General features: G+C 37.1%; 1 protein-coding gene and 1 pseudogene across 1 annotated transcript in view; both read left to right on the forward strand.

Annotated features, from left to right (window-relative positions):
* The window catches only part of St18 (ST18 C2H2C-type zinc finger transcription factor), a 310,680-nt gene that overhangs the window by 136,871 nt on the left and 150,526 nt on the right, over positions 1 to 23,283 (forward strand). The gene's annotated exons all lie outside the window — the stretch shown is intronic.
* Positions 3,992 to 4,167, forward strand: LOC117285080 (annotated as a pseudogene).

Below are 23,283 nucleotides of genomic sequence, written 5' to 3' on the forward strand. Positions count from 1 at the left end.
ATACCAAATAGTTTCCCTGGTGTGAATATTCTGCAACAATGCATAAGATTCTAATAAGATTACTGACATTTAGAAATGGGAGGAAAGGAGCTAAAGGTGTAGGGAAGGTGTGATACGTAGGGGAAGAACAAAAAGGGAAAAGAAAAAAATGTGAGAGAATGAAAAGATGAAAATAAAGTGTTTGTAGATGGGGAGGGGAGGAGGGGGTGAAGGGAGGGCAGTGGTAAGGGGAAAAAAATGAGAATCAAGACTTGCCATGTAAAGGTACATGATCCCAACAATGAATGTAACTGTACTGTATCCCTAAATGTACCAATAAACTCAATAAAAAAAAATAAAAAAAAAAATAAATGAAAACAGTTGCGAGTCTAATGAAGAAATGATAGCAGTGAGGATGAGAGTGCTTCTACTCACTTAAGAGGCATCTTGTCCGGGGAGGAAGTATAGCACAGGACAGTTAGGCAGTTTGGTTCCAACGCCTGGGTTTGAAGCACAACTCTGTTATTTTGTACACAACCATGTGACTTTGTGCAGAGATTAAACCTCATGAGTGCTTTTTATTTCTTACATACTGAAAGGGGAAAAAATAATGCCAGCTTCAAATCTCTCATTTCCCTCTTGTGCTCAGGCTTCTATGCTTTGACAGGACTGTTTCACTTTTTCTTGTATCTTCAAACCTCCGGCTCCTCTTCCCATCCCTCTGCAAAGTGGACAAATTTCACATGAAAATTACAGCTCTCTGAAGAGAACTCCCACCAGATAACATCCGCATACTCCCCTGACGCCTGCAGCATGCTCTCCAATTTCCCACCAGAACTGTGAGCCCCTGTCAAAGGCTGCACCAGTGGGTCCCATCAGTCACCAGGGCTCACCACCATCATCCATTTCCACCGTTTTACTCTTCCATGGATAACAGTTTAAGAAAATTCCATGGGCTACTCTTCCCCTGTAGTTTCTCCCACTTTCCCTTCCAAAAAATTTCCTTGAAAAATTTAACAGTTCTCCCTGAAATTATCCTCTTCTCTCAGACTTGTGGCCAGTCAGGATTTCCTCCCCACGCTACAGAAACTGGTCTTGTGAAGGGCAACAGTGGTGCCTTTAACCTTGCCATCTGCTGCAGTCAAGTCTCAGCCTTCCATTTTACTCATAAGAAAGGGTTGATAGAGGTCATCTCCTTTCTTGAAGCATTATCTTCATTACCACTGACTTCTGGAAAACTCTTCCTCCCTTCCTCTTTTTAATTGAGTGTTCAGTTCACTGCTATCCCCTGGTTTTCTTCCTGTGCCATTCAATGACTCCTGTTTCGATTTTGCTCGTTTCTTATCTCCTGACCTGTGAAATGTATAGAATACACCCCGAGTCACCATCATTTTAATGCCAGTTCTTACCTTTGCATCTCTCCCACATATACTGTGGCTTATACCAGAGCTGTCTTCGAAATCTGTAGTTTCTTTGGTCACAGGATTTGTACCTCACATCCCTGAGTTTCTAATGCTACTTCCTGACTGTAGGATTGTGCTCAGCCTACCCAGGGCAGAGCAGAAATGCCAGAGAGGGATTCTTATCCAGGGATGGATGATGGCAACTACCAGCTTCTGTGTACCCCAGTGGGCTTATTCCAGCGTACTTCTCACAGTCTTTCAGATTCCCCGGTGGGGTTGAACCCCAGGTAAACATAATGGTAAGCCACTCATTAGCACACACTCAACTTTTTATTTTAAGCTGTTACATGATTATAAATTTGAATTGACCTTAATTACTGACATTAGATCAAGTTTTTCAAGAGGGGTTATTATCTTGGATGTTTACTAATATTTTGTTTAGGCTTTTGTGTCTGTGTTCACAAGTAAAGTTATCCTAGAGTTTATCCAGTTTTTCTTTTTTCTACTGGTTTTGCTATTATTATCCCACTTAGCCTCATAGAATTAATTCAAGGGTTCCTTCTTTGTATGAGTTTGCATATGATTTGAATCATCCGTTTGTTAATGCTCTGATAAAATTCATTTGTTAAACCTTCTAGAACTATTTGCTTGCTTTTCAGGGAGAATTTTATGTGCCATTTCAATTTAACTAGTGTTATGAGACCATTAGAAATTTGTATAATTCTGAGTTGGGCTAATGCTTTATGTTTTCAGAGGAATTTGCTTGTTCTTTCAGTTTTCAGATATAAAGTTGTTCATATTATTGACATTCTCAGTGCTTCTGTGTGCAGTTCCTCCTTCTCATTTCTAAAAATGTTTATACCATTCTTCTCTTCCTGACCATTATTACCTGAGTTTTAACCTTGTAACATTTTTTAACTCATATGAGCCCCTCAATTTTACCTTTCTTTTCATTTGTATTAATGTTCTATATATTACTTCTTTTCTTAACTTTTCTTTTATGACTATTCCCTTGTTTGTTTTTGTAATCTCTTAAATTAGCTAGTTAGCTCATTACTTTTTAGATTTTTTCTTTTTTTAATAAAAATTATACATGTATTTAAGGCTGTGTATCTCTCCTAAGTAGATAACATCTTCTTTATTGCACAGAATTTAATGCCTGATAATTTTTCTGACTGCCATGAACTTTGAGATACTATGAAGCATTTTAACTCCTAGGATATTTTAACTTCCTAGGATATGTTTTTGCTTTGAAGTTACCCTTTGGGCAGAGGATTTAGCTCAGTGGTTCTGCCACCTGCTTCGCAAGTGCAAGGTCCTGAGTACGATCCCTGGTACACACACACACACACACACACACAACAATAATGTTACCCTTTGTTATTGATTTCTAACAATTAAATTTTGCTTAGAGAACATTGTCTATATGTTATTTGAAATTGCCTTTTAATATATTGTCATTTTTATAATATTGTGTGTATATTTTCAAAGAATGCCAGTTATATATGTGTGTGTGTGTGTGTGTGTATACATACACGTATATATATATATATTAGCTCATTTGTTTAGTGTCTATATCATTTAAAGCCTTACTGACTTGTCTGATTTACTGATCAGTTACTTATTCAATAAGTTTAAACTTCATATAATAATAGGTGTGTTAAGTTTTATTAAAATTCTCTTAATTTTTGCTTTCCGTGTATTGGGGCTATGTTATCAGATGCTTACAAGTTCAGAGTTGTTATATGATCCCCACAAACTTAAATTTTGGTCATAATATAAAGACTTTAAAAATCATTAATCACAGTCATTTAGTAATAACTTTGCATAAGAATCAATTTGGCCAGATATTAATATAGTTTCTTATGATTTGTATTTGCTTCATGGAATGCTGTATAACTTATTTCTACTTTTGGTTCTACTTTCTTCTTCTAGGTGTGTATTCCAAACATGCATGAGCATATAGGTGTATATTTAACATATATGTATTATAAACATTAGCATATACTATATATAGCTTATATAGATAAGTTTACAAAGATTTTGAAAGCTGTATCTCTGTACTTGAAACATTTAATTTGAAAACTTTTGTCATATGATTAGATAGATTCATTTCCTTAAATATATGGTTTATATGGTATTCTTTGGTATATATGAATTTATTTTTATTTTGTAATTTTAAAAATAATTGGTGATTTTTCTTCACTTTACCTTTTCTTTGTTTTTTGTTTTATTATTTTGAGCTGATAAAGTCTTTTACACTGATCAATATTTCATTTTTTTAGTGATTACTCTAGAAATTTCACATATACATTTTACCTATTAAGTTTAAAATTAATTAATATGTCCACCATTTTTTTTCAAGCAATACAGGTGTGTTCTTCTTTACCTCAAATAACTCTCCTAGACAATTTTCTGCCATTAACAAATCTCCAAATTTGAGGTTATTCTTCATGGTTTATCAGATTAATGTGTTTTTAGCCCATGTTATCCACTCCCCAAATCATGACTTTTGCACCTCAGATTTTCATGTTGGATGCTTGCTTCCTTCTTGAAGAATATACTTTGGAAGATCCCTTATGGGAGGACCTATATATAGTAATCTTTCAATCACTTCTCGGCCTTTTGGCTAAGATCAAGTATAGTAATCTTTCAGTTTATGCTTGAATGTGGTTGTTTTTTTCCTGCCATTTTTGTTGTTTGTTTGTTTGTTTTGAGACAAGGTCTCAGTATATAGTTCAGACTGCCCTGAACTCACTATGTAGCCCAGGTTGGTCTCAAACTCTCAGGAATCCTCCTGCTTCTGCCTCCCAAGTGCTGGGATTATATGCGTGTGCTGCCACACCTGGCCTTTTCCTGCCATTTTTGAAGATATAATTGCTATCCTTACATCTCTAGCTTGGTGGTTATTTCTTTTCATTTCTCTTTGCCTTTGGAGACAATCCCTGAATGTCTTTCTTATTTTGTAGAAGACACATCAATTTACTTTTCTTTTCAGGTAATCTTTGCTTTTCAAATATTCTTTCTTCTTTTTAAGTATTCTATAGTTTTGCTATCATGTTTGCAAGATATTATTTATCTATTCTGACTTACATTCACTGTAATTCAGAAATGTGTAGAAATTTTCACATCATTTGAAATCATCCTTCTTGAATATTGTTGTTCCCCAATTTTTTCCTAATAGTTCTTTCTTAGATTTCTACTAGTTGTACCTTAGGCTTTTTCATTCCATGTTTCATCTCTTTTATCACTTTAATATTGCAATCTCTTAATCTCTGCTTGAGTCTGAGTAGTTTCAAATGTAAATAATTTGAGATCTATTAGGAGTGTGATACTGTTGCATTTTTCTTCTCTGCACAGGCTCCAACTCATTTGTTCTTTTTTGTTGTTGTTTTGTTTTGGTACCAGGAATCGAACTCATGTACTTGCACTTGTGAGGCAGGCAATGAAACCACTGAACAACTAAGCTAAATCCCTGGCCCTGTTTTGTTTTGTTTTTTCCCTCTGTCCTTTATTTACTTATTTTTGTGGTACTGGGGATTGAACCCTGGGCCTTTGCAATGAACTATATCCCTAGCCTGTGTCTTACTTTTGTTTTGAGACAAGATCCTGCATGTTTCTGAGCTTTCTTGGCTGGGTTGATCTTGTAATCATCCTGCCTCAGCCTTCCAGAGTGCTAGAATTAGAGGCCTCAGCAAGCATTGTTCATTTTTAGGAAATATCCCTTCATTTGTCTAACAAGTGAATTTTGTAACATGATACTGAAAGAAAATGAGCTGAAACAGGAGAACCCAAGGCAAGGCTTTATTGGAGGGAAAGAGCTGCCAGGCTGCCTTGAACAATGGAGAGAGAGATTGAGACTAACTGGGGTGAGGTTTATGTAGGGCAGTGCAGTGGGGAGAGTATAGTGAGAGCTGAGAATTGGTTGGGTTGTTGGGCAGGCAGTGGAAGACTGGGTGATTGGAAGGGGAAGATCATGCGGGTAGCAAGGTGCAACAAGTTAGGTTTTTGCTTCCCACAGTGGGTAGGCTTCAACTCCCCCATCCCCCCCAATGTGGCTCATTTCTGTAAGTGGGAACCATTTTAGGAATGGGAGCCATTTTAGAATATCGGGACCAGACTGTTGTTAGGAGTTGTCTGGTAGAGAATTCTATCAGATATTCCCATATGCCTAGGAGCCTGACTTAATGGTGTTTCTTGAGGATTAACTGAAGATCTATTCCTTCATGAAAATTTGTATTCACTTCCACCAGTAAGCAACCTAGACCAGTTTTTTAACTAAACTCTTTTCTCTTTGGAAGGCCACAAGGTAGGGCAATTCTAGCACTAAAGCCATAAATAAACTATTCACTGCAAGATGGTGTCTTCACTCTGTATATATTAGCAAGTTTGTGTCTTCTTCCAGAGCCTGGGGTAAGGCCTGGTAGTTTCTATCAGTTACCTTTGGTGAAAGTTTGTATTTTTCCCCCTAGCTTTCTTTTCATCTTGGGCCTTTTTTTGCCCAGGGCCTAGGCTTCCCAGAGAGTAAGAAGCAGTACCTCCAAATTTCCTTTCCAATTTGCATAGCCTCAGGCTTTATCTCCATCCTTTTTGCATAGCTAAAACCAGAGCTCCAGGGAACCAGGAATTGGCAGATGTTCTCAAAATATTTGTCAGCCTCCTATTTTACTTACATATATATGTTATGTATTTATTATTTAATGATTTTGCCTTTATTGTTATTTATTTTCCATGAGAAAGTATTCTTTAGCTTTACACCATTGAACCTAAATATTGGCAGCAAATGAAATCTGCCTAAAGGATGATAAAGCCTTACATCTTCTATGAAAATATGCAGAGCTTACTGTGCCAGGGAACAATCATTGTGCACATTGCTGGCCTAAAATCAATAGCATGATAGCAACATTTATATTGAAAAGTATTCAGCCCCCCAAAAGCCATATGAAAATTGTAGTTGCCAGTCATTAGTAGATGTGGTATTGTTACTGTTTTATAAAATGATCTTTCTACTGGAACATACCACATCTTTATAAACATGAGAATGGGAAAATATTTTCTAGCTATCCCTCAGTTAGAGGACTAATATCTAAATTTATAAAGAACTACACCCCCTGATCAAATAACTGGCAACTGAAATGAATAGATACTTCTCACAAGAAGTACAAATGGCCAATAAATGCATGAAAACATGTTCAACATCTCTGGCCATTAGAGAAATACAAATAAAGAAGTACATGGCCAATAAATGCATGAAAACATGTTCAACATCTCTGGCCATTAGAGAAATACAAATTAAAAGAACACTGAGAACCTACCTTACCCCAGAAAGAACGGCCATTGGCAGAAGAAGAGTAACAAATGCTGAAGAGGTGTGGCGGGGTAGAGTCCCCGTCATTGGTGGCAACATAGACTACTAAAACCACTGTGGAAATCGGGGTGGAGATTCCTTAAAAGAATAAAAATCGAAATTCCATTTGAACAAGATTCTCATTGTAAGTATCTTCCCAAAAAGTAGAAGATATCATATCATATTACAATAATATACATATATGTTTGCCATGTTTGTAGCAGCATAATTTATAGTAGCTAAATCTTAGCAGCAGCCTATTTGCCCATCATCAGATAAATGTGGTATTTACACAAAATGGAGTGCTACTTTGCAATGAAGAAGGATAAACTTGAGTCATTTGTAGGAAAATGGATGCACCTTAAGACCATAATGTTAAGTGAAATAAATTAGACACACAAGCTTAACTACTACATGGTTTATCTTATATGTACCCCACCAAAAAAGTAAAGTATAAGATAGATAATAGGAAGTGGGAGACAAACCTTTTGCAAATAAGAAGGGAAACAATAGATGGAAGGAAAGGAGATGAAAGGGATGGAAAAAGAATTAATATGTGTTGTGTACATGTCCAACTCCCAATGAGGAATGTAGTAATTATGTACTGCAGACATGGATGAATAAAAATCAAGTTGGTAATATTTTATACATTTATATCAGATTGAGCACAACAAATGATACTTCAACTACTCATTCTCTGTTTTTAGTTTCACAATGGAACTGTTATCCATTCTATGTATTTTAAGTATTGTTAGTCTATCACTGATGGTACACATTAAGCATTTTGTAATTATTGTTTGCTCTTAAGTTCCAACTTGCTAATATTGACCTTGATGAGTACACATATTTTATATGTATAGAATGCTTTCAAAGAATATTCATTATTGCAAATTATTCATATATTACATTATTCTTTATTCATATATTGCAAAATCTTTTTGAGATGAGGCACTATGTATGCATTCAAACTCATAAACATAGATGCAACGATATTTAATGCATTTCTTCAGATGTCTAAGATCATCATGAGCTGGGACATCCTTTTCTTTGGTTTAAAATTTCAACGTTGCAGTGAGAAGAAGTACTACATTTTGCTGTTATGGGCATTATTTTGTTTTAGGATGAATGAAAAATTCATGATCTCCATGAGTTTAGGGACTTAAAACCAAAAGAACTTGAAATGGGTTGTGATGATGCCAAGAAACCAGGCTCAGCATGAGCAGGATAGGCATTGGCTGTGTGTCCTTTGCTTGTTTCTCTTTCAACACCCAGGAAGTGCTTGCTGCTCCTTGAGGCACTGTTCAGCAACTGACTCCCTTTATCCTCATCTTTCCATCAGATCATCTGCCACTTAAAAGGCTTCCATCAGGGACCATGAGGCTTTGGGCGTAATCTGAGCACATGACTATTTATTCTCCACTGTTAAGGTAGTCAGATTGCACCTTGAGCCCATAATATTGAACGAAGTTCCCAGAGAGTTTTCAAACTGATGTGATTGACCCTGGCTCCTTGCTGAACAGAACTAGGACAAGGTGGCAGAAGGCTGGAGTCCTTGACAGGGGGCAGAGCATTTGCCTTATGCCAAAAAATAAAACATTGGAATCGTGGGCAGAGTTCATCAGGAGAATAGCTTCGTATTTTGGGTTTCTTGGATGTCTTCTTGTTTAGAAGGATGTGTGTGTGTGAAGTTCTGTATGTGTGTTATTTGGGTGGTATGTAATATGTGTGCACATGTGTGAGGTGTGTGGTATGTGGGATAGTGTATATGTGGTATGTGTATAGCTGTGTTTTGGTGGTATGTGGTATATGTGTGTATCACATGTGTGTAGTAGTGCGTGTGTGTAATACATGGATGGGATGGTATGTATCCTTGAGGTGTGCAAATGTGTGTGTGTCTTGTATATGTGTGTGGTATGTGTGGTGTGGGGAGATATGGTGTGCAGGGGGGTGTTTGTTGCGTATAGGTATGGATATGTGATGTGCATGCTGTGGAGGAATATCTGTAGTATGTGTGCACGTCTGATGTATGCCATGTGTGGCATGTATATGTGATGAGTTGTGTGCATGTCTGTACGTGTATGGCATGGTGGGTGTCTGGCTGGAATGTGTATACACATGGTACATGGTACGTGTTGTGTCTGTGTGTGGGTTGTGTAGTGTGGAGATGGTGTGGGTGCCTGTGTATGGTGTCTCTGGTGTGTTTGTACATGTGTATGTGTGAAGCATGTGATGTGTTCTATGCATGTGAATATTTCCCTTGAAGTCATGGGTCCACAGAGAAGGGGATCCTTCCCATGCTTATTTCCTGCTGCACCATGAGCCCTGAACTCCAGCATGGAAGAGCTCTGCAGTTTCCTTTTCTCCTCTCGTATGGCGCAGGCAGAAGTACTGCCAATGGGGCTGGAAGAAGCTCACCATTATATAACGGTATGCAGATTTGCTCTTGAACAGAGTTCACAGCATCTATCAGGTTCATAAAATGGCTTGTGATGCCTTCCCTCTAAAAAAATGCTGTATTAAATGATTTATTATAATAGCTTCATCTTACAGATAAGTTGCTTAGTTTCTAGAAATCATAGCTTATTTTCTGTAACTCTTTCAACTTTTTAGTTAGACATGTAATAACTTACCCCAGATAAACATCTACTTGTGCAGTACTTACATTTCAGTAATGAAGAAATGATTATTGCTTGGACTTTTATCCATGATTGATCAGCTTTGGCAAAACTTGATGATATGACACACCAAATGTACCGAGGTAAAATTGCTTCAAACTTGATAAACTGCAACAAATAAATTTAAACTTGAACTGAACTTTAGCAAAAGGCATCCATCTTGTTTTAGTTATAATTTACTTTTCAAAAGGACAAAATGAACAACATCATAATCTAGATAATGGAAGACACTATACATTTTCTATTCACAAGGTTAACAGGCTTTTATTTACCCATACAGTTTCGCTACTTCACGTTAAATATCAAGGTGTACGTTGTTACTTGCAGGAGGAAAAAAACATAGAAGCAATTCTGAGTATTTAAATTTATTTGAATTCAAATTTTTTATCAGTTGTTATTTAAGGTTTTGACTTTCTATGAGTCATGGAGAAACCAAGACTGCCAATATCGACAAGTTTCCAGTCTCAAAGAAAAAGTATTTTCAGTAAAAGAACATCAAAATTAAAGCGCTATAAAGCTTTGTAGAGGGGCTTCACTCAAGATAAAAATGATTAACATTTTTCTGTGTATTTCCCATACTTAAGCAAGTAAAAATGTGAAATTTAATCAAAATGTCATTATTTCATAAATAAATAGCTTTTTATAAAGTAAGATTTTAGGAAAAGAGAAAAAAATACACCAATTATTAAACTATGAGACTTGCTGTTTTTTTACAGACTTGAAAGCATGACTGAAGACCTGGGCAAATTTTAAAGTTGGCTTGCTATTTGTTAATGTTGTGGTTATTATTAATACATCAATTTTCAAGGAACCATGGGACCAGGTCAGTTAGTTTATTCATTTAGAATTACGGTGTATTGGGCCGGGGATTTAGCTCAGTGTTTCTGCTGCCTGCTTTTCAAGCACAAGGTCCTGAGTTTGATCCCTGGTACCAAAAAAAAAAAGAATGTGCAGAGAGTTAAGGTATGTCAGTCGGCTTTTAGTTATTGTGACTAAATAACAAGGAAAAAAAAAACAACAAGCAACTGAAAGGAGGAAAGATTTATCTTGGTCCATGGTATCAAGAGTCCATGGTCAGCTGACTGCAAAGCAGCAACATCACAGAGGAAGGCGTGGTGGAGCCAAGCTGCTCTGCTTAGCAGCCAGGAAGCAGAAAGAGCAGGAAGGGCACCTGAGAGGCACATCCGCCCTGACCTACTTCCTCCAACTGTGCTCTGCCACTTAACAACCCATTCAACAATGAATTCATCATGAATTCATTGGTGAGGTCAGTACCCTGGTGATCCAGTTCCCTCTCTAGGCCCCACTTCTGAACATTTCTGTTTTGAGGATCAATCCTCCCCCACACGAGTCTATTATTATTTAAACAATAATATAAGGTGTCTCAGAAAATCAGCAAACAGGAATCACTCCTGCTCACCCCACATCCATTATTATGATTAGATAATGATCTATTTCTTCACATAACAAAAAGATTTCCCTACTGAAAGATGGTAAAATTTTCTCTTTCTATTCCTGTTACATTCATTAATAGAATTTTGCTTTAAAATAACAGATTTCTGGAAGCTAAATTTGCAGGTAAAAGAAGTATATAGTTTACATAAAAATAGATATTTGGCATGCATGCATAAATTTTTTACATTTAGCACACATGCACATGTGCATGTTTTTTCTATACACCTATTTTGCAGTAATGTTTTCAGTGCATTTTCTTTTCCAAGAATTTTATATAACACCTCAGTATCCATCATAATAGCTCAAGAGTGAATGTGGAATCAACTCTTAGTTGATTGCATCTTTTAATTCCATCTTTTAATTTAAATTATTTTCAACTTTTCTCCTAACAATTGACTTACTTTTCTTTAGCTTCAAGAGAGGATGTCAAGTTAGCTGCTTTAAGGCAGAACTGTTATTTAGAGAGGATACACAGATGTGTCAGAAGTTAAAAGAAATTCACTTAAGAGAGTAGTGTCAATGGGTTATAGAACTGCTGAACTCATTTGAAGCCTTGTGGAGTGAAATGTATGAGAAATATAGTATTCGTAATTAAGGTTTTAATGAATTGCCTTGTTAATCCATACACTGTATGCATGTTGCAACATTTTCTAGGCTTAATTAGTGTACTTGATGATTATGTTTATTTTCTGATGTACACACTGATTAAGCATTGTCCACACACTGGAGCTTGAAACAAGATCAATCTGTAAAGTAGTACCTAGTCATCTAACTGGGGACTCAAAATGCAAATAGATCAACTTATGTAAAATTAAATTAGTTCTAATAGAACGCATTTTGCCTAAGCATCTACTGTCACATTCTAAACAGTGCAGTATTCTCTTCTAAGAATAAAGGCTTCTGTTGACAGGTCTTTATACCTATTTAAGCTTAAAACCCTAAATGTATATGTTGTTAAAATTGAACTGCCACTCTTTTACTTAAGAAATTATAGAGTAGGAGGGTAGGGTTATGGGGAAAAATATGAGAACCAAGATCTGTCATGTGAAGGTATAAGATCCCAATGATAAATGTATACTTATATTTATATACTCTATACTTAAAAAGTATCAATAAACTCAATGAAAAAAGATATTATGGAGTATTTGAGTTAAGTCATTCTACTGTATTCTAGAGATACAACTCATGATGGTATTATGGTGTTTGGAGAAATGAATACCAGACTTCAAAATGCTTCCCATTAAAATCTCTGTGAATTATAAGTTTTGTGAATTCTTTTCTGTTCCATTGAAGTTCTCCAGATAGTTCAATTTTTTTTGTATCCAAATTCAATTTCCTCCATGCTGTAGTCAGGGTTTGCAAGGGAATAGATTTAAGATAGAACACGTAATTTATAGGATCATTTTATTTTATAATAGTCACCCCAAAACGCAAATGCAGAGTAGTGCAAGAGATAAATCGCATACTACCGACCCAGAGAATCCAGCCAAGGGTCTGGATCCCACAGCAATGTCCTGCACAGGTCCAGGTGAAGCCCTAGATTCCAAGACAATATCCTCCATGAGTCCAGCCAGAGGCCTAGAGCCTATGGCAATAGCTCATACTTGTCCATATCAAGGATCTGCACCAGGAAGGCCCAAAGGCCAGTGATGGAAGCCAGAAAGCCTGAGCTGGTGGGCTGAAGGATTTGTGCCACCAGGCTGAGGGAGTTATACTGAGGGATACTGAGGGATCCATGGAAAGGATCATGGTGAAGATCAGAGCAATGCTGAGGAGAACAGCAGCCATTTCCAGAGACAATGAGGCCCTGAGCCCCTCTTCCAATGAGAGCAGCCAAGTTCTCATTGGGAAAACTAGCTTCTCCTAGAACAGCCCAGGATCTTGCTCTCTAATTCTCTTTTTATGCCACTGACAACAGTCCTCTGGTGTGTCTTCCGCACCTAACCATCTTGATTCAGTTCAGCTGGGGCATTACAGGTTGACCATGAGTTAATCTGCCACACTCCAATAGCCATGAGTTAATATCTTTGTGATTCCAAGATGAGACTTCAAATGAGTATCAGAAAAAGGAATCAGACTATAGCTTCCTTTAGATATAGATATTTCATAAATAGTTGTGAAAATTGTTTTAGCTTTTTTTCCAGAACATTTGCAGTCTTTGTTTTTGTGGATATGTTGTTTTTTAGTATTGTGTTAAGAGCATTTAACATGAGACCTACCCTCTTCACAGATTTTATTGTGTATACTACATTGTCACTGACCCAAGTATAGCATTGAACAGATCTTTACAGCACACTCATCTTGCTTGGCTGAAACCTTATACCCATTGATTAGTAACTCCCCATTTCTTCCTTCTCCCAAATATTCACTACTCCTTAGTTCTATGAATCTGACTCAAGAAAACCTCACATTAATGGAATATGGTATTTGTCTCTCTGTGATTGGCATATTTCACTTAGCATAATCTCCTCCAGCTTCACTAATGCATAGCAGGATTTCCTTCTATTTTTAAAGTTGAACAGCATTCCAGCTTCCGTGCGTGCACACGTGTGTGTGTGTGTGTGTGTGTGTGTGTGTGTACAGCAGTTTCCTTTATACATTTATTTCTTGATGGATATTAATGCTGTTTAACCCACTCCTGGAATATGAGGACCTTGGTTCAAGGTGCTCTGGGACAAAGAAAGAGAGGCAGACAGATCTAGGATTACAGAGTTCAGTTAATTGGGGAGCAGTGATGGATGGATGGTCCTGAGCAGTGGCAAGGCCAGTTGGAATGCCACAATTTGGGTCAGAAAGAGATGCACATAAATAGGTTAAAAATTGATTTTATCCTAGATTGAATGTACCTGATTTATCTTAAGCTAATTTCAGAAAGTCAAGCAACATCCTCAGAGCCAGAGTCCAGTTATAAAGCCTCATATACTACTCTAGTGTATTTGTCTATTTATAGTTTGTTAGGAAACCATATAGGAGAAACCAGTTAATGTCATTCTGGAGAAATCATGGTGGTTACAACTCAAAATGACTATAGTTGTGGCAAGCTGGATCCATGCATGATGTGGTGAACTTAAGATTGCTCTTCTTCTTTTAGTTCTTTTGCATGAATGCTCAGAAATCGTAGGGTAGTTTTAATTTTCACTTTTGAGGAACCACCATACTGTATTCCATAGTGGCTGTCATGTATTGGTTGTACAGTGGTGAGCATAGCTGCCTTCTATAATGGTTGTTCTCATTTATAATTAGATTTCCACCAACAGTGTGTGAGAGTTCTCTGTTCCTCACCTCTTTGCCAACACACCTTCTCATATTAACCAGGTGACATAATACCTCATTGTTTAATTTGCATTTTCCTGTTAATTAGTAATGCCAAACTCTATACATACATTATTGGACATTTATATGTTTTCTCCAGAGAAATATCTACTCAAGTTCTCTCATGTTTTTTGCCATCTTGGTAATACTTTATTTTCGATGGTGCAAAACATTAAGGAAACATTCTTGGATATTCATCACAATTTTTCTGCGTGATTTATTGTTCTGATTAAAAGTAAAAATGATACAAAATAGAGATCTTAGAAATAAAGTGTTTAAGTTGTCTAGAGTCACCAAATTATTTTAAAAATCACCCTAAGAAATGAATGAGATACTGCTGATATTACACTAAATAAAAATGTCAGTTAAGCTTGATCATCAGAAGGAATATATTGGAAGGTTCATTATTTCAGATTTTTATTTTATATTCATTTTTCTTGGCTTTTTCAGACAGGGTCTCTCTATGTAGCTGTGTAGTTTAGTCTGGCCTTGAGCTCACAGTGACCTGCCTGCCTCAGCTTCCCAAATGCTGTGATGAGAGGCAAGTGCCACCATGCCTGGCTATTTCAGTCCCCCCCTTTTTTGGGGGGTACAGGGGATTGAACTCAGGACCTTGTGCTTGCAAGGCACGTGTCTGCACCATTGAGCTAAATCCCTGGCCTTCAGTTCTCCCATTTTTAAATCAAGTTATTAATTTTTATTTACTAAGTTGTAATAATTCTGGAGGTTATTCCCTTATCAGTCATATTATTTGCAAATATGTTCTTCCATTGAGCAGATAGCCTTTTTGCTCTATTCATTTTTTCTTTTGCTATGCAGAAACTTTTTAGTCTGCTGTAATATCATTTGTTTATTTTTGCTTTTGTTGCCTGTGTTTTTGGTGTCATATCCATAAAATCATTGCCAAAACCAATGCAGTGAAACTTTTTCTTTATATTTTCTTCTAGGATTTATCAGTTTATGGTCCTACATTTAAGTCTTTAATCCATTTTAAGTTAGTACTGGGTATGGTATAAGAAAAGGGAGGTCTCTAGAAAGCTGTTAGATGATAAATTCATACATCTGAGTATTTATTGAATGTATCTCTTTCTTGCTTTGAGAATACTCTATGCATATTCTTTTCTTTCCTTTGTATTTGATGGCTATATTTGTAGAGCATCTAAGAATTTAATGGAACAAATCATTTTAAAGTTACATGCAACCTCTTTAAGAAAGCATTTACTCGTTCATTTGTGTGTCTCGTGAATATTTTTTGAGCACCTCTTGTGCAATGTTGTACACTTTACTAAGCACTACACTTGTATAAAAATTATATACAATTGTATATAATAGTTTCTGCTTTCAGTTAGATGATTTACTGAGGAATATGCTAGGAAGATAAATGGCAAAAGAGCAATCTGAATGACATTTGCAGGTATTAATATTGCATTGATGAATGGGCCGGGGATTTAGCTCAGTGGTACGGCCACCTGCCTCACAAGCGAAAGATTCTGAGTTCGATCCCTGGTACCAAGAACAAAATATTGCATTGGTGGAGAACAGAGATCCTAAAATATTATTATTATGAAATACATTAGTGCTCTTTTACATGAGTTTTGTAAGGTGTACTTCCTACAAAAAACTTATACTTCATGATTTCACGAACTTTAAGCAAGAGAAAGTTGAGAACGACATAATTAGTGGTGGTAGTGAGTGTCTATTAGGGAGCCAAGCCTTAGTGAGATTCAAGGAATAACCAACAGCACTTCCTGCCTCACTTCTGGAAGCATAGAATGAAAGGGGGCTTTCTTGTCTTAATGGTAGTAGAAAGCAACTGGGAGGGAGGTATCAGTGCTTTAAATGTGATCATGCACGTTGGGACTGTATTTTTATTTTGATACTCTTTGTTCAAGCTAAAATCTCTTAGGAAAAAAGACTTTAAAATAACAGCATTACTGAACTTCAGTCATATGCCATATGCATTACCCACTAAAGAGCACAATCCAAAGGACTATAGTGTATTTGCAGAATTTGAGAACCCATCACCACAATTTTAGAATATTTTTATCACCTCAAAAAGGAAGAAAAGGGCTGAAAGGGGAAGGGAAAGCGGGAAGGGTAGGGGAAAGCTAATAAGGGAAAAGAAAAAAATATGAGAGAATGAAGAAATGGAAATGAAGTGTTTGTAAAGGGGGAGGGAGGAGGGGTGAAGGGAGGGCAGGGACAAGGGGAAAAAATGAGAACCAAGACCTGTCATGCAAAGAGGTACAAGATCCCAGTAATGAATGTAACTGTACGGTATACCTAAAATATGCCAATAAACTCAATGAGGAAAATAAAATAAAATAAAAAATAAAACAATACGAAGGTTAAAAAAAAAACTGTTTTCTTTACTTATGCTTCCTTCTTTCCTTCCTTCCTTTCTTCCTTCCTTCCTTCCTTCCTTCCTTCCTTCCTTCCTTCCTTCCTTCCTTCCTTCCTGCCTTTTTTTGTGGTTCTGGGATAATTCCCAGGGTCTTTTCACTGAGCTACCTCCCCAGCCATTTCATTTTTTAATTTTTGAGAAGTCATACTGTTGCTGAGTTGCCCAAGTTGAACTTCAAACTTGCAATCTTCCTGCCTCAGCCTTTCAAAGTGCTGAGAAGAAGACGGATTTTTATTGTAAATATTTAAAGTGTACAGTTTAATAATGTGGCATATATATACATTTATGAAACGATCACTGTAATAAAGCCAATTAAAGTGTCTGTCACCTTGCATAGTTACCATTTTTTGGTTCTGTTTTGCAAAAATGAATCTAAATATAATATATTAGAATCTAATATATATAGCATGGTGAACATTGGTAAGAAATCTTATACTGTACACTTGAAATTTTATGGTATGTAGTATCAAATATTCTCTCAACACACACACAAGAAGACAGTCACTAAAGAATTATTAATAATGAAGAAGCCTCATATAGCAGAGGAATCAGTGAGCATATCATGGAAAAAAACATGAATAAATTAAATTTGGTGACTCCATTCACTAACATAAATTTTGAAAGGTGTTTAGAAGATTTAGAAAATGCTTATGCGATGATGTTAAGTGAAGTTTTCTAAGAGACACACAGGAATACTGATGCCCAAACTCCTGCTGGAATGGTTACTCAGAGGAGAATCCAAGCAGCTCTGTAACACATGTTGATTGTTCAAAGATCACCTCCATGTGTGATATGTAGTCACACCGAACAATCCCCATTCACATTGAATTTATATCTAGCCCAGCTGTTCAGTAACGCAAAAAGCAGCCAGTATTTCCTCAGGAATGTCTGGTGTAGTGGTACAGATGGTACCTTCATGAGGTTCCAACGCCAATAAGTGACAACCTGCAGGTCTTTCAGAAGTCTGTACTTTCAGAACAATGTTAGTCTGATCACTCATAATTGGGAAACTGTTTACATTTGTTTTCCTTACTGTTTTCCTGGGGAAAACCATCAGATTTAGGTTATATGGGAATGTGTTCAAATGTTTATCAGTGCATTGGAGTGCATGAGGAAGCTTCCAAGGTCTACACCCTCGTTCCATATCCAAATGGAGACGGATGAGATCTATCTCTGCTACAAATAATATAACTATTTCTGATAGCTTTTTTCATTAGGTTTATTGATACATTTTAGGTATACAGTATAGAGACATTCATCATTGGAAATCTGTACCTTTCCATGATATATCTTGATTCTTATTTTTCCCCATTCCCCTGCCCTCCCTTCAACCCCTCCACCCCTCCCTATTTACAAAGACTTTGTTTCCATTTTTTCCTTTTCTCACATTTATTCCTTTCCCTTCCCGTACCCACCCACTTCCCATTTCCATTTGGACCTTTTCTTCCTATTTCAAATTATCTATTACACATTTTGATCCTTATTACATTTTTAATTTCTTATACAAGAAAAACTATATGAAAAAACTATTCAATTATTCAATGTCAGCGGTCATTCAAGAGACCCTAATGAAAGCAGTGATGAGATTCCACTTCACTCCAGAAAGAATGGCTGCTATCAAGAAATGAACCAATAACAAATGCTGGTGGGGCTGTGGGGAAAAGGGAACTGTTCTCCACTGTTGGTGGGAATGTAGACTGCTGTAACCATTGTGGAAATCAGTATGGGGGTACTTTAAAAAACTAGGATTAGAAGTGCCTTTTGACTCAGCTATTCCCCTACTAGGTATCTTCCCAAAAGAATTTTAAAATCATACCATAGTGATATATGTGTACTCATGTTTAGAGCAATACCTTTTATAATAGCTAAAACTTGTGAATAGCCCAATTGCCCATCAACTGGACACTGAAAAAAGATTTTTTAAAAAATAAAATGGAGTACTACTTAGCCATAAAGAATAAAAACTAGAAACATTTATAGCTAAATGGATGTACACTGAGGGCACACTCTTTTTTTTTTTTTTCTTTTGGTACTGGAGATTGAACTCCAGCCCTTGCTCTTGCGAGGCAGGCAGCAGAACCACTTAGCCAAATCTCCAGCCCTCTGAGGCCATACTCTGAAGTGAAATAAATGGGACATAGATGTGTAAATCTTTAACAGTTTTTGAAGAATAGCCTAAATATCCTAAAATTTTTTCCCTTGATTGAGTTCCAGCAGTGAAACTGTTCAGTTTCAGTTCCCTTACATTATAGCTCAGTATCAGCAATCCCAACCAAAGGGCAACAACTGGTCATTAGGTGCACCTTGAGGACACTGTTGAACACTGTGCAATGTGTTAGGCAAAACCTTCTTCTGAGGTAGAAGTCCAGATGGGCCTCTATGCTGAGAGGGGTTACACTTCTCCCATGCAATGGGTCTGTTGTGGTCTCAGGTACTATGAGCTGGATAATTATTGGCCCTTGGGCACTGCCTGCTAAGAAGCTTACCACATCCTTGCTGGCCTACTCACAACAAGGGAATAGGGATATGTACCCTAAATTCTTCAGTCATGTCTCTGGCCTATTGTATTTCCCCAACACTTGGCTTTTCCATTCCCTTACTGTATATCCTTGCATTCTACGAATCCTTCCAAACTATATTCTTTCTGGAACAATGCATTAGTAAACATATAGATGCTCTTCTCAGCTTCGGCATCATCACCCAGCCACCTGCAGGATGTGACAGCTGGCCATAAGATGGGCAAGACCCATTTCCCAATGTATGTTCGTGGTTGCTTTGAAATTTAAAGACCTGTTGAGTCAGGAACTTGTGTATTTTTCTTTAGTCAATAGCTAGTACAAGATAGATACTCCTGGATGTATGATGGCGTTTAGTCCCTATAAATCCATTTCAAGATGAAATATTATAAGTATTGAATAACTCAGTGCACAGAACATCACAGCATGGCAGCATGATGCACTGTGGAATATATGGGTTGTTTCCGTTCATGATCTCACTACTCACTGAGCTCAGTGCCGCTGTCCAACATTGCAAGAGAGTATTACACCACATACTATTATCCTAGAAAATATTAAAATTCAAAATTATAAATATCATTTCTTCTGAAGGTACGTCTTTCATGCCATCATAAAGTTGAAAAAAATTAAATCAAATAATCATAAATTGGGGTCCCTCTGTATTTAAAAAGCTGGAACCTATTAGAATATGAGGAGACCCAGGAAGTCAGCTTAACTGATGCCTAAATTAACACTCAACTGTTGAAAATGAAGAAGGGTAGGGATTTGTTTTAACATTTATAGACATGTTCACAAATGCTGTCTGATATGTCTCAGTATTTGAATTTTGCCATAATCAGCAAATAGGTAATGATGGATTTTTAATGTGTTTTATTTTGCCTAAAAGGAAACTTCCAGATTAGAATGAAGAAATAATGGTGCCACCAAGTTTATATTTAGAGGTGAACTGTGATCATTATGCTCATTTTCCTGCCCTGTTTCCTTTGAATCTCATTCTGCTCTCGGATGCCTATCCCTTGATGAATGTAATGCTGAGATGAAAGGCAGGAATGAGGCAGCAGTAGAGGAAATCCCCAAGAGAGGTTGCATCCAAGACAGGTTCAGGGCTTGGCAGAGAGGACTTTTTTTTTTTTTGCTCTTTTGCCAGGGAGCCTGACAGCTCCCACCAGATACCCAGGTGAATGGTGGTAATGCAAATACTGTGCTTAATTTTTGTATGCGGCAAAGAAAATGTATAACATTTATCTTAAACACAGCCTGCATAGCAATCACTCTATCATTTTTTTGTTTAGTTAATAATAGGTATATACTCTCCCACTTGATTAAAAATCTCTTGGGGATAGGAAGCATCTATAGACATCTGGAGGCCACTGTCATCCCTGAATCTCTCTCAAGATGAGGTTGGGTTTGTTTTTTAATTTTTTCTCCTCTTACCTCTGAATTTGGAGAGTCCATGATTTTCCTCTTTATAGTTACTTCTAAATAATTTCTTCAAGTTTCTGGAATTCCATTTATTGGAGTGTATCCTCTTAATCACTTCTTGGTCTTCCCCATTTGCATATACGTGGGTGACTCCAAGTCCAGGAAGCAACCTTCCTCTCCGCTACGCCCCCAATACCACCCACAACAATATGCTCTCCTTCTAATACCTGGCCTCTCATTTTCTCAGCCTCCTCAACTCCAGTGATCTCTTCCTCTAATCTCCATCAAGGTGATCCTTGTTGTCATGCCTGGGACCTTATCATCACCGATGAGTCGCCTACCTTCTAAGGATTCATTCCTTTGTGATTACTGCCCCCTCTTTTACAAGCATGAATGCACCATGGTTGACTGTGACATTCCAGTGAAAGCACCCCCAGCCCTCTTTTCTACCTTTGTTCTATTGCACCACACACTCCCATCTCCAACTATGTGTATGTCCTTGTTGCTCTGTTCATTGTCATAGTAAAACATTTTGATAAATCCACCTATACCTGAGTCACCACTTTCATGCCATCCCATTTTCACAGCACATGCCACTTTATTCCTCCCCTTCCAGAAACTGCTACTGCATGGTCACTACTGATCCCAAATTGTTAGTTTATTGATTTTTCTGTCCTCAACTTACTTGACTTTTCACAGATAATGTGATATAATTGACAGTGTCACTGTTGATCACTGCTCCTTCTGCAAAAACTTGACTTCTGTAGCATCAACTGCTCATCTCACCCTATAATTTCTTCTTTTTGCTTGTCTGTAAGTACCAGACAGCTCTGTGGAACACTCCTTGGATTTCTCCTCTTTTCCAGCTGTGTTCTCCTATATAATCTTGCCTGGTCACTCTGGCTTTAAATGCTACCTGCAGTATGGCTATGACATCCATTTGGATGACTCTTAAATTGGACTTTGCACTAAAGCCCAGAATTATTCCCAATAGGAATCTTAATTTTAACATGGCCAAAAAAGAATTCTTTATTTCCCTACCTCCGCAAAGACTTGTTCCTTTCAGTTTTCCTTTGTCACTAAATGAACTCCTTTCCTTGCAGTTGCTCAAGTCCTAGATAAGTAATTTTTGTTTCACCCACAACAAGTTCTATGCAATCTATCTCCAAACTATATCCTGACTGACCATTTTTCTCAATTTCCAATGGTAACTGTTCTAGAAGATAAACCATCTTATGGCTCCCTATATTGGTTCAAGAGCATTTAATTTGTCTTTGTGCTTGCTTCCATGTCCATTCAATTTATTCTCTATACCATAGCTGGAATGATATCCTAAAAATAAAGCTCAGTTTAGGTTTCCTCCTTTCGTTGGAGTCCTCAAGTGCCTTCCCATTGCATTTGCAGGAACTCCAAGCACTTGCTATGGCCTCAAACTCCAGATGATATGATCCTCGCCCAGACTCTGACTTCATCTCCTGTTCTCTTTGTTCACTCGGGTCCATCCTAGGTCCTATTTTCTTTTCAGTGTTCTGGATTCCTTGTGTCCTTCAATATTCGCCCATAGCTTGTCTTCTGCTTTGCTCTCTGCCCTCAGATCTTCCACTAACTGAGTCATGACTGTTTTCAAGGTCTGAACTATCACCTTTCCAGTGGTGCCTGCCTTGGTTAATCCTACCTTACCCATGTCTTTTCTATTCTCCTGACTGTTTTTTTCATTCATAGCTATCATCTGCATTTGTTGATCTATTTACTCTGGAGTTTAAGCTTCTTGTGCCAGGATCCTTGTCTAATTTCCTCTGGGAGATCAGATAGGAAGATTTAGGATCAGATAAGATGTTTTCTGTCAAACAAACAATTACAAGCAGTAACTCATCCACACTACTGGTTCTTAAGGCCACCTTCTCATATTGCCTTTGAGCCAGCACCTCTCCTTTGTGCTGTGCCCTTTGTGTGGAGCATCTCTTGAATCAAGTACTCTGAGTATTCTAGATTTATCCTTAATATACTTCTCTTAAGATGGCTTTGTTTATTTTCTCATTTTCAAAACTATTCTTGAATATTTCTCCACTTTGCACTCAAAATAAATGCTTTTTAGTCCCCAGGACTCTTGTTCACAAGGACATGATTCTAACTCAAACCATGAGGGCAAAAATAGGGTATTATGTGATGGACAAGAATGGATTGGTTTCAGGAGAAAATTTAAAAAATGACCTTTACGCTTTATGTCTCTTGTGTCTACATCTCTCTTTTTTTATAAGCTTTATTCTTTCCTGATGTAATGTACTTTTATATCACTGCAAACACAGTATTAACAGCTTCAGATTTATTATCTTAACCACAGATGAAGGACTAAGGCTTGTTTTCACTGAGCTCAAGCCCCCAAATCCTAACAAAATGTTCTAATTGGTCAATATAATTAATTCTCCAACTTCAGATATGTGAAATGTTATGATTTGCAATGAATGATTTCCACAGTACACCTATCAATAAGAAGAAGGCATTTTGGTGTGTTAAAAGGAAAATTCCCCATAAGAATGTCAATCATGACCAGACATGATGGTATATACCTGTAATCCTAGCATTATGGAAGGTTGAGACTGGAGGATTGAAAGTTTGAATCCATCCTGGACAATTTAGTGATTTAGCAAGATCCTGTCTCAAAATAAAAAATTAAGGGGCATGGATATAGCTCAGGGCAAAGGCCCGGGGTTCAGATTCCAGCACACAAAAATGTCAGTCTTTCTGGGCAGCTATGACAGTATGTGTTATA

The sequence above is a fragment of the Fukomys damarensis genome, unplaced genomic scaffold (assembly GCF_012274545.1).
Source record: "Fukomys damarensis isolate Sample0158 unplaced genomic scaffold, DMR_v1.0_HiC HiC_scaffold_5, whole genome shotgun sequence".
Taxonomy (NCBI): domain Eukaryota; kingdom Metazoa; phylum Chordata; class Mammalia; order Rodentia; family Bathyergidae; genus Fukomys; species Fukomys damarensis.